Raw genomic sequence first — 13533 nt, 5'->3', positions numbered from 1 at the left:
CCCCTTGATCCACTCTGCCCCTACACCCAGGTCTGTATGTCTTCAGGTGTTGTCCCACACCTTCAGTCACAAACCTTCGGAGAAATGCTCATTCGTGGGGAATCTACCTGACAGCATTACTGATTGTTCGATCACACTCGTGCAGTGTTCTTTGATAGGTTGTGTTAACCTATTGACGCGACATAACAAAGACTTTAAAAACGCACCGAAAGGCAATAAAGTCACTATACATGCAGGTTCAATTCACACTCAGGTGAATGTGTACTTGACACTTGTTACATTGAGTCTCACAATGAAACAAGTCTTTACATTATCATGAAAGTAGATGTGCATCATACAATATCATGACGGGTAACAATGTAGACGAGGAATAGTGGATTGCGGTATCATTTTATTACACACATAATGCATGTCGTTCTATGACCCCACAATTCAACACTGATAGGACGGTCAGAACAGAAGATGTCAGTTACGAGTGTGACCTCCAATGACGGCAACACAACGTCCCTCCGATTCATTTGCTGTCGCGCTTGTCTTCCCGGCGGGAATGAATAAACAGTGCCATTAGAAAGTGGTCAAAGTCAAAGTCAAAAGATGTTCATTGTATGAAAGGCCTCCTGCCCATATACATGAGAGTTACAGTGATAAAGGAATATTCTGGATATTTACATATATGTTTAAGGGTATACAATTCGCTTTATAAGAAGATCTCTTTTAGCTAATGCATATTTTATATATAAGGGCAATTGAGCAAGAATATTTTCATTATTGGTTTGTAACAAAGATATAGATGCATAATGGGGCTGCTTTGCAAGAAGATGGTGCGGTATATATTTCTGTCTTAATTCGTGATAACAAGGACATATCAGGGTAAAATGAATTTCATTTTCTATTCCAACGTTACATAAAGGACAATATCGACGTTCTTTCAGGACAGTGGTTTTTCTACCCTCATTAATCATTAAAGATAACAAATCTAAACGATACTTTACGAACATTGTTCTTAAACTATATGTTGTAATTATTGATAAGTAGAAAGTGGTCAAATGTGTATATGTTATATTTGAAATTACACTTTCTTAATAAAGTACAGATAACCCAACAAGTTCTCGGACTGATTATCATCAAGCCATTTATCCTTGACTAGCTTCAACGAACCTGTGACCTTATACTAGCTCAAACGGAGAGAGAACCTAAGTGACTCCTGCCTGAATCTCTAGCCACAAATAAGACATAAGGACCCTCATAAGAACCCTCTTGGAATGGCCCCCGAATATTGATCGAATGTTAAAGAATTAAAGCAGAATGCAGCTCGAATATTTCAAATGTCCTTCAAATGCACCTAGAATGTAACTCGAATGTCCGAAATGCATCAAGAATGCTGCCCGAATTTTCCACGATTGGGTATAAAATCCGGTTGAATCTGGACTATTCACCAGTCACTGCCCAACTCCCATAGAGTATGGACCACCTGGACCATGTTGCGGTGATCCCGATTGCTGTCCTCCAGCAAGCCCAGATTGAAAGAGATGTGGAAAAGAAACAGGAGAAGACCCAGGAGATTCCAGGCCAGACCATGGTTGACAAGAAAGGAGGAGGCTGTTTGACATTACACAAGACTGATGGAAGAGCTCAAAGTTGGGGACACGCAGCCATTATTCAACTACCTTAGGGTGGAGCCTGCCATGTTTGATGAGTTGGTGCAGAAAGTGGGACCAAGAATACAGTAGCAGGATACATATATGAGAAAGGTGCTACCTCCCCCGGTTTGAAGCTAGCCATCATATGACTCTCCAGAGAGACGAGAGAATCTACAACTACAGGATCAGCAGGGGCCGACGGGTAGTGGAAAATGCATTTGGAATCATGGCACACAGTTGGCAAATCCTCCTCACCACCATGCTGCCAAGGCCTTCCGTTTTGAAGGACATCATTGAATGCTGTGTCTCCCTGCACAACATGGTGAGGACTCGTTATCCTAATCTCTACAATGGTATGGTGGATGAGGGAGATGAGCAGCACAAACATGGTGAGGACCTGCTATCCTAATCTCCACAGTGGTATGGTGCCATGAGGGAGATGAGCAGCACAACATAGGTGAGGACTCGCTTATCCTAATCTCTACAGTGGTATGGTGGATGAGGGAGATGAGCAGCACAACATGGTGAAGGGAATCGTTATCCTAATCTCTACAATGGTATGGTGGATGAGGGAGATGAGCAGCACCAACATGGTGAGGACTCGTCATCCTAATCTCCACAATGGCATGGGTGGATGAGGGAGATGAGCAGCACAACATGGTGAGGACTCCTGCTATCCCAATCTCTACAATGGTATGAGGGTGGATGAGGGAGATGAGCAGCACAACATGGTGAGGACTTAGACATCCCTCATCTCCACAATGGTACATGGTGGATGAGGGAGATGAGCAGCACAACATGGTGAGGACTCGTTATCCTAATCTCCACAGTGGTATGGTGGATGAGGGTGAGATGAGCAGCACAGCTATGGTGAGGAATCGTTATCCTAATCTCTACAGTGGTATGGTGGATGAGGGAGATGAGCAGCACAACATGGTGAGGAATCGTTATCCCATCTCTACAATGGTATGGGTGGATGAGGGAGATGAGCAGCACAACATGGTGAGGACTTGTCATCCTAATCTCCACAAATGGTATGGTGGATGAGGGAGATGAGCAGCACAACATGGTGAGGACTCGTTATCCCAATCTCTACAATGGTATGGTGGATGAGGGAGATGAGCAGCACAACATGGTGAGGACTCTGTTATCCTCATCTCCACAATGGTATGGTGGATGAGGGGAGATGAGCAGCACAACATGGTGAGGACTCGTTATCCTCATCTCCACAATGGTATGGTGGATGAGGGAGATGAAGCACAACTTGATGAGGACTCGTTATCCTAATCTCTACAATGGTATGGTGGATGAGGAGATGAGCAGCACAACATGGTGAGGACTCGTTATCCTAATCTCCACAAATGGTATGGTGGATGAGGGAGATGAGCAGCACTTTAATATGGTGAGGGACTCGCTTATCCTAATCTCTGCTAACGGTATGGTGGATGAGGGAGATGAGCAACTTTTATCATGGTGAGGAATCGTTATCCTAATCTCTACAATGGTATGGTGGATGAGGGAGATGACAGCACATCATGGTGAGGACTCGTTGTCCTAATCTCCAGAATGGCATGGGTGGATGAGGGAGATGAGAGCGGCAGCACAACATGGTGAGGACTCACTTATCCTAATCTCCACAGTGGTACATGGTGGATGAGGGAGATGAGCAGCGCTAAATATGGTGAGGACTCGTTATCCTTAATCTCCACAGTGGTGGTATGGTGGATTGAGGGAGGATGGTTGGCACAACATGGTGAGGACCTCGTTATCCTAATCTCTACAAATGGTATGGTGGATGAGGGAGATGAGCAGCACAACATGGTGAGGAATCGTTATCCTAATCTCTACAATGGTATGGTGGATGAGGAGATGAGCAGCACAACATGGTGCCAGGAAGCTGGAGACACTTGCGCAGCTTGAAGGTGTGAATGATGTCTGAAGTTTCAGTGACGTCTTTAAGGGACTCGAGCGGTGTTCCGATGAACAGGGCTCATTTGAAGAGCATTCGAGACGTTCTGACTGTATTCGAGGTGCATTCGATGTACATTCGAGCTGTATTCCAAGTGCAATCGAAATATTCCGATAGGTTTGAGGGGTATTCCACCCTAAATTCCACCAGCAATCAAGAGAAAGTACATTCGAGGCGCATTCGGGACATTCTTGCAGACTTTGAAGTGGCTTGCTTCTTCGATTCTCCTTCGAATACGTTCAGAATGCAGTTAGAATGCACTTCAAATGCTGTTCGATATTTTCCACTTCGAATGTACCTGCGAAAGTTTTGAACATGTTCAAAAATATTCGGACATGTTACAAGAATTGACACGAATGGTTAGGTGCATTCGGAATGTAGTAAGAAGTTTTAGAATGCAGTTCAATTTCAAGCAATCTCCAGGAATTTACATTCCGACGGCATTCAGCTCATTCCGCCTCAAGTGTGAAGGGGGTATTACTGAAGTCCAATATTCTAAACCGGACCTTCACGGATGTTTTACAGAATCTGGCTACGTGAGAGGACAGCCTTTGAGCATGGATTACGCGTGGAGAAAGCGCATATTAAATCGACTATTATTATTGCTTTAACCCTGAGATTACAGGGAGTTTAAAATTCGTTCAGTAGTAGTTGTGGTGTCAACTGAAGGTTGTCATGGTTTGCATGAGTGTACGGTGGAGTAGCACAATTAGCGATGTAATAGCATGTTGTCGCTGTTATGTGTGTTGTGGCAGTAGAGGTGGTGCTTGTAATCATTATAGTAGTGCACGAGAAGAATTTAATAATAATAATAATCATAGTCCATTTATATTGGCAGCATTTATCCATGCACATTGCATGCTCAAAGCGCTGACATATTACTCCAACAGTACAGAACACTCCTTTGGATACAACCGGTCGCTCAAGGTTCAAATTCAGACTACCATCGTATCATCATACCAGGTACCCAATTTTACTGCTGGTGGACAGAGGCAAGTTTGAACAAACTCACTTGCCTAGGGTGAGACCACATGTATCACATATATGCTTCGTTGTGGGCAGGACTGAAGTCCTAGATACTCTCAGGAGTCAAGCTGCAAACACGGTCACCCATCCGAGGACTGTCCGCGACCACCGTTGCTTAACTTCAACTGATTGTGACCACGGAAGCTCTACTTTCACAGGACCACGCACCGCCACCGCAAGTATTTGAACTGCATGAAGGCATTCAAGCGCCCAACTTGATATGCCAAGATATGATATGTATTAAAACGAAGTTGCACAGCTACTGGCGACTATTTGAGATCGCAATTAGATTTATAATACTCAATTAGTAAGATATTCTACAATAACAGTCGATTAGATCCAATGAAACACATTCCGTTTCACCTACATTTTATCGCTTCGCAGCACAAGGGACGTATTATCACGTATATAAACCAACAAGCAAAAATTACATCTGGCAGTTTGATGTACATGTATTCACTTTATTCGCTTGTTCACTCTGAGCTCACAGGTTCACAGACAGGTAGGTTCGATTTGTTTCGCTGCTCGTGAAGCCTCATGAAGACTTTCTCCTACACCTAACGTAACTGTGCATAACTCTTAACATTGCATAAAATACAAGAGTTATTTGAAAAGTTATTAAAGTAAGGCTAAATTAACATGTGGCATAGCACTTTCCATGATATCTGATATCAGTATCGCGCGTGCCCACATTGAACTTATTCACTTGTTGCGTGCTTTTCTCACCTGGAAGTTCGCACACCTGATATTGAATATTTAAAGAATGGTTTATCATTCTCAATCATCTGAATGTTGTGGAAAAAACGTTAATTTCAACCTAAACTACGCGTAAGTCTTGACACAAACTACAGAAAATCAGTGTCTCCGGGCGTGGGTATGCTGGAGACTTGAATGGTCGAAATGAAGTGGCCAGAGATAATGGAGTCCATCGAAACACGATCTCATCTCAATGGAGACGTTTTCAACATTATGGCAACCCGAAAAATTACCTCCGACCGGCAGTCATTCGTATAGCGTCACATCAAGAACACAACTACATTCGGCTGAAACATCAAAAACCAACCATTGACGTTAGTGGAGTGGGGAGAAGCGTTAGTTCAGACATGGAACAACATTCCCCAGCATTCCTAAGCTTTCTTCAATCAAATAATGCAGTTTACTTTATTCAAGTAGTAAAACAGATCGAGAATATTTCCTTAGCTCAAAGTTTTCGTCACGTGACGTTAAATATTAACTCACTCCACTCACCCTAGCTTAAAAGTCATGTTTCTTTCGGTTTGGGGTCAGGGGTTGGGGGGGGAGTGCTGTTAGCTTGCAGATGGTGGTTAAAGCGTTCGCTCATCATTACAAAGGCCAGGTTCGATTCCCCACGTAAGGTTGGCAATGGTGAAAATCATTTCTGGTGTTCCCCGTAGTGATATTACTGGAATATTCCTAAAAGGCGGCGTAAAGAGCCTTACTAACTCACTCACTCATTCTTTGGTTTGCAAATGGAATGATAGATAATTCAGCTTATTTTGACGTAATTACAGTAATTTCTAGCGTTATTGAATACAGTTTGACTCATTTATGAAAAATATGTTCGTTGCTCAAAAAACACTGCAGTAGCTCGACCAAAGGTGACACTTTGGCATGTGATTAATTCATACGATTTTGCACAAGCATTCAGAGCGCACGCCATGGTGAACCATGAGGGTGCATGCACCACGCTCTTTGTGGAAACGCGACCCTGCGTGTTCGAGTAACGTGGCCGCAATTTCCATCACCTGACATGCAACACGTGTGCAGAATTTTTAGGTAAAAGAAACACGTTAACAGTTGTTGGGGTTACACAATTCTCATGCCACGCCTACAAATGCTGAACGTGGACGTGCAATTTCCCTACTCCAGGCTGTCCAGTCTACTGCGACTGTTGTACGTGCCATGAGATGCAGTAGACATCTGATCACCCAAGATCATGACGGTGATCTGTGACGACACTGCGTGTCGAAATTCAGCTGTATCGTTTTACGACCGCAACGTCAACCAGTAACGCACTGCTTAGGGGGCGCGTAACTGCCCAGACCATACAAACCACCTGCGTGCTACCCATCTTCGTGCCTGATACCCTTATGTCGGCTGATTCTGACATAGGTAAACTGTAATGAACGCCCTATGCTGGGCACAAATGCAGCGATGAATGAACCAGAGACAGTTGTATAGGGTTGTGTGTGAAGATGAATCACGTTTTATGCCGCAATTTGCCAACGGAAGAAGGCGAACGTGGCGTCAGAGCAGTGAACGTCACGCCGACAGTGCTGGTGCGCCAGAAAGTATATATAGTCTCCTTATAGTAACGTAATGGTTCCCCATAGTAGCGTAATGGTTTCCTTTATAGTAGCGTAATGGTTTCCTTATAGTAGCGTAATGGTTTGAACCGCCATTTTCCCTAGCTTCTAATGCCTAGCCCTCCCCTGCAATGCTAAAGCCCTAAATGAAGCAAAGTCCAGATGTCCCCAGGTTCTGAATCTCCCAACTCAATGGGGTTTCTGATTAATTTAAATGGGTTTTGTTTGTTACTATCAAAATTATATATAGTCCAGAGACTGTGTGTTAGTCTATATGGTTTAGGTAACTTTTCTGCGAGGACCTACGGAAACGTCTTCTTGTAATTGGTTGGAACCTCAAGGCAGTGTGATATCCTGATACCAAGTCCTTGTCCCAGAGCTGCTGTCGTTCAAGGGCTGCCCATAGTCCAGGCCTCCAACTCCAACATGGCAATGCGAACCACACACTGCTGTTTCGACATGAACAACCTGGGAAATGCGGCTATTCACGTAGTAGAGTCGCCATCGGGATTAACTGACCGTGATCCCATCGAACGGGATGCTCTTGGAAGAAGTCTTCGTGGGACGTCAACCCCCGAATGTTCAAGAGCGTGGTGCTATGTATACTCTTTACAAAAAGTATGGGAACATGAACTGTCAATTTGGATAGGAAGTATAAGCTTTAACAAACTTTTCAAAGACAGACATATTATGACCACCACCATTTCTCTTTATCACCACTCCGAAACAAAACGCATTGGGTATCATTGTAGATTTTGAAGGTCGTTCAAGAGAAGGTCATTTTTTTACCATTAATTTTGACAATCATCTTATATTACACCGTTGTTGGTGTTTGTGTTTCAGACGGGTGTTTTTCTTTGTTTCAAAATGAAGTCATTACCTTGCAAATTTCTCGTCATCTTCTTTCAAGAGCGATTACTGTACAAACAGCTATGGTCAGAAGGAAGTGCAAATGGTGATGCACTCTCAAAACATTCATTATTTTCATATCAACATTGATAGACTCCGACATATCTCCCTGTTTTTTCAATCGTAAATTAAGAATGAAGTTGCCCTACTTTTTTAAGAGTATAGTTACAGCAATGGAGCAAGTTGCCTGCCGCTGTGTTCATGGGTGTCAGGCAGTCAATGGAGCAAGTTTGTCTTGTACGGGACATACAGGGTACATACAGGGTACACACAGGGTACCGAACAAGCTCCACACGTACTACTTTTTGTCCCAAACATTCCCATACAGAAGTATGTTGCTTTGTCAAGTGAATCTGGGGCCCCAAAGGCTATCCCTAGCGCTACGACTGTCGTAACTCCAATACTTTAACATGTACTTACGACGGTCGTAGCGTTACGATACAGCTTTGTGAAACGGGGACCTGGTTTATATACGTTAACAGCTGGATTAGGTCTACCAGAAATTCTAGTTAATGACAATGGTTCAGTGAAGAGTTTGAGTTGTTTCTGACAACAAATGGTGTGTATCGTGTGAAAACTGCACCGTATCATCCTGCGTCGGGTGGACTTGCAGAGAGAGCCGTGAGAACATTCAAGGAAGCTTTGAAGAAGAATATTGGAGGATCAATTGACACGAGACTGTCAAGGTTCCTATTTCGATATCGACCAACACCGCAATCTTCAACCGTACAAGTCCAGCAGAGTTACTCATTGGGCGACGTTTGAAAACTCATCTAGATTAAGTTCATCCTAACTTGTCTCAGACGGTGAAAGCCAAACAGATGAAACAGGAAGAATATCATGATCAACATGCTCGAGACAGAGACTTTACCATTACAGACTCAGTCTATGTGAAGAACTTTTCATCCGGACCTAATTCCCGGCAACCGTAAAGAAGCAAAGTGGACCATTTTCCTGTACAGTAGAACTATCTGATGGCAGAGTTGCCAGGCGACATCAAGATCATATCTCTCACCTTACAGATATAACAACCGTTCCACAGATATCCGACAATCTGTCAACGATGCCGACTCAACTACCAACCTGTACAACGTCAGAGAGGGTTGACTCCAACATCGCAACCAGAAGTTCAGCACAAGGGGTGAGCACAGCCGTATCACCTGTTAAATCATCTGAGGTCGCAGAACTACCTCAACAATCCGAGGTGGTGATGTCTGTTCCTTTATAACCTGATCCAGTGACGAGACCATCAAGACGACAGAGGAAAGCTCCGAGAGACTATGTGCGCTAGCTGTTTAAATGATCAGTTTTATGAACTTCAAAATTCCATTAAATAGTTCTAGGGTGAAGGGAGTTTCTATGCTTTTTAAACTGTGATTTCCTGGATTTTATCTTGTGCAGTGCTACAATGAAATGATGTATGCTCCGGAAAGGACTTTAAATCAAAGCATTTCACTGTGACAGATACAGACTGTGCAAGAGTAAAGGCAATTAGTTTGCTTTATAAGTACTGTTTCTCTTGGGGAAATTATAAATGTGTGAACCAAAGAGGATGTAGTGTGGTGATATGAGAAGGTGCATGATACATTACAGTAAGGGAGATGTTGTTACACAAAGACTCACAACGCAATAATGCTCTCCCGCACTGGTTTACACGGCCCAAAAATATTATTATTTTATTATTATTATATGATATTTGTATAGCGCCAATATCCAGCTCAGCTCAGCTTCTCAAAGGCGCTTCGTTTTTCCTTCGATCATGGGATGTCAATCTCTACGTACACGGCACATCATATTTTTCAGTCTCAACTTCCTAAGGATCATACAACTTTTGCAGCAACTAGGCGCACCATATTAATGTGGCTTTCCTTTCGTTAGGAGGTAACCATTCACAGGTGGATGGACTGGGACACATATTCACAGTACTTTGTCCAAGTTGACTGCACGTTGCTATACCCGCAACAAGGTGTTTGCACGTGTTCATGTGGCCACCATCTGGTCATATACCAACGGATTCGTGGGTTCCTTTTTGGGTTGCGTACTGTACACAAGGGCTTGTGACAACACTGAAAGAGTCTGGACACAAATAGGTGACTCCAAGGCTTTTACACCCGGTCACAGGTGGGCTCGATCCCGGCACCTTTAGCTCGCTGGATCACTATCCTGACACCTCAGATTGCTCGCCCACCACGTCCCCAAAACGCAGGGAAACAACCCAGATTGAGACTGAACAAGCTCATCGTTGTACGATACTGACTCAAAATCTATCGTGAGAGTAAGTCCATCAGCTCAACATAGCAATAGTCTAATGTGGGCGGACACAGCGAGCACAATGTTTGGACCCGGAAGTGCAGATAAGCCAAGGGAGGTAACTCTCAACCAGACAGACAACAGCACACAAATGTGATGCGAAGACCAAAGCTAATTGGATATTTTTTGGGTAAGAGTTCCTTTTCTTGAATCATTTGTGGAGACAAAATCGGAATTCTGTGATTTTCTGGAGGGATTTACGAGAACAGTGTGAGAGACAAAACTAAACTGTTCGGTAGATACAGTGGAGGAATGTCAGTTCTTAATAATGAAGAGTTGATCAGTATCTATCATGTGTTTGAAAACTCTGTCACAATCCTCCAAAATAGCCCGCTACATATGGAACTGGCAAAATTATACCATACTGGTTTTTACCTACATATCTCCAGAGAATTCATCAATTTATGAAAACAGTGACTGTGGTGGCCTTGGTTATCTTGAAGAATAAGTCCATATTTTTTCACATCAGGGATATACAGGATATCAATTTCTCGCCGCATACCTAAACGCAAGAACTAAAGATCTCTTGGATATATTCCAAGTGATGACATTGATTTTATTCAACATGACATAGACAATTACCCAAGTGATGACATTGATTTTATTCAACATGACATAGACAATTACCCAAGTGATAACATTGATTTTATTCAACATGACATAGACAATTCCCCAAGTGATGACTTTGCTATTCCCAGATCCAACTATGATAAATGTTTGAAAAATTATGGAAAAACTGTCAGAGCTGTGTAGAAGCTTTGGTGTCCATATATGGAATGGTTGGCTGTTTGCTGATAAACATGGAGACTTCACATGTTTCATCTGTCATGGTTCAAATGTTGGAACTACTAGTATATGATAGTTTCAGCAAAGTTATTTCCCTGTTTAAGTGATTTTAAAGTGGAAGAAGTTGATTATGTGACTGTGAACCTAACAGCAGTGTGTGAAATAGATTCCAAATTTGCTAGCCAGTTTGGCTAGCTATGTCTGAAAGTTACTAGCCCACAAAATAATTCACTAGTCCGAAATTTGAATGTAGACATGGATTTCATCATAAGCTGCTAAGTCGATGGACATTTTTATCATCCCATAATCTTGCATGATTTAAGTGAGTGAGTTAGTGTGACATACAGACCCTGAAGCAAATATATCCAAGAAAGCCCACGCAAGTCTAGAAAATGTGGCAAGTCTAGATTTCCATGAAGATGTCTTTTCAAAGTTGATGGATAAAGTCACAAATACTTACATCGTTGAGGGACACTGCTTTGAGCCATATGATATATATTTTCTGTGTTTCTTCAATCAAGGGCGACACAACAATGACAGTGGCATGGCTTGTATTTTCTGCTGCCTTGTATAAATAGGGAGAATTTCGAATGTCAGTGATTTTCCACTCCTGGTTGGAGAACAAAACAACACATCTTTACCACTTAAGTACTTTTCAATCATTGTATTCTGATTTGGACGATTGCTATGTATATTTGCTTTCATCCTCATCACAGTTGCCTGAGATTTTTACTCTGAGATGGAAAACATTTTGAAATCATCCCCTCTCCCCGCCAGTGTAAAATGAAATAGTTAAAGAAAATACTCAGATTTTGTCAGTCATCAGGTCTCTAGTGTAATCACACATGTTGTTTGTCTGGAGTGAGAGGACAGGGCAAAAGCAGGAGGCCTTGGCTCAGTGTGGGGTCTTGGGGAGTGGTGGGGGAGTTAATATTTAACACCAGTGACTGCTAGAGATCAACTGATAATTACAAGCACTGTGCTGGCTTGTGAATTCAGCAGATTGGTACAGACCCCGAGTCTGTGGAAATCTAGACTTGGCACATTTTCTAGACTAGCGTTGGATTTCTTGGATATATTTGCTTCAGGGTCTGTATAACAGACTGTGTGTAATACAGTGTGTAATACAGTGTGTGATACAGTGTGTAATACAGTGTGTGATACAGTGTGTGATACAGTGTGTAATACAGTGTGTGATACAGTGTGTGATACAGTGTGTGATACAGTGTGTGATACAGTGTGTAATACAGTGTGTGATACAGTGTGTGATACAGTGTGATACAGTGTGTGATACAGTGTGTGATACAGTGTGTGATACAGTGTGTGATACAGTGTGTGATACAGTGTGATACAGTGTGTGATACAGTGTGTGATACAGTGTGATACAGTGTGTGATACAGTGTGTGATACAGTGTGTGATACAGTGTGTAATACAGTGTGATACAGTGTGTGATACAGTGTGTAATACAGTGTGTGATACAGTGTGTGATACAGTGTGATACAGTGTGTGATACAGTGTGATACAGAGTGTGATACAGTGTGTGATACAGTGTGTGATACAGTGTGTGATACAGTGTGTAATGATGACTTAATAATATCATTACTGAACAGGGGGTGAACTTTAACATTGACAGCTGAAAAACAATAAATCTCCTGGGCCTGATGGCATAGATGCTGAATTTATTAAATCGTCAAAACCATATTCAGCTCAACATCTTGCATTACTTTTTAATCAAATATTTAATACAGGCTACTTCCCGGCTGTGTGGGGTACAAGTATTATATGCTCTCTGTTCAAGTCAGGACTAAGTGAGTGAGTGAGTGAGTTAGAATTTAACGTCACCTCGGCAATATTTCAGCCATATAGTGACGAGAAATGTTTTGCATAAACAATAAATTAAATTTGCTAAATAATCAGTCATCGAAGGACTGTAAAGTAACTAGAGTATCACAGATGGAGTCTAAAACTAGCATGGACATGTAAAACTATTTTACTTACGAAGAGTCAGGACTAAGGCAAGGCACTGTGATTAGAGATGTATTTCTTTAATAGATTCACTTTGTAAATTGTTTACTTGTATTTTTACATCTGGACTGAGGAAGTGGTGTATGAGTAATGAAACTGTTAGTGAGTATCAGGCTGGATTTACAGCTAATTATAGCTATGTTAACCATATTTTTCATTGAATGTTCATGTACAAAAGTATGCTCATAAAAAAGGGGAAGATTTTATTGTGTTTTTGTAGATTTCGCAAAGGAGTTTGATACAATTAATCATAAAGTTTTGTTGTTTTGTCTAAAGGATGATGGAATAACTGGTAAATTTTAAAATATGTTAGTGTCCATGTATTGGAAGTTGGTAGCCTGTGTTAGGACTTCAAATTTACTCCCAGATACTTTCAGGTGTAATCAAGGCTGTTGTTAGTGTAATGAATATGTAAATGTTTCAACAGATTATTTCCTTTTTTACTGTAAATAATTCACAATAAAACTATATATAATTAACGTGATTGCTGACCATCTGCTCCCAATTGTGCAGATCAATGCTCCTGCTGTTGATCACTGG

This window comes from Haliotis rubra, unplaced genomic scaffold (assembly GCF_003918875.1).
Source record: "Haliotis rubra isolate DU_JTF1 unplaced genomic scaffold, ASM391887v1 Scf1277, whole genome shotgun sequence".
Classification (NCBI taxonomy): Eukaryota; Metazoa; Mollusca; class Gastropoda; order Lepetellida; family Haliotidae; genus Haliotis; species Haliotis rubra.
This window is presented reverse-complemented; position numbering follows the sequence as displayed.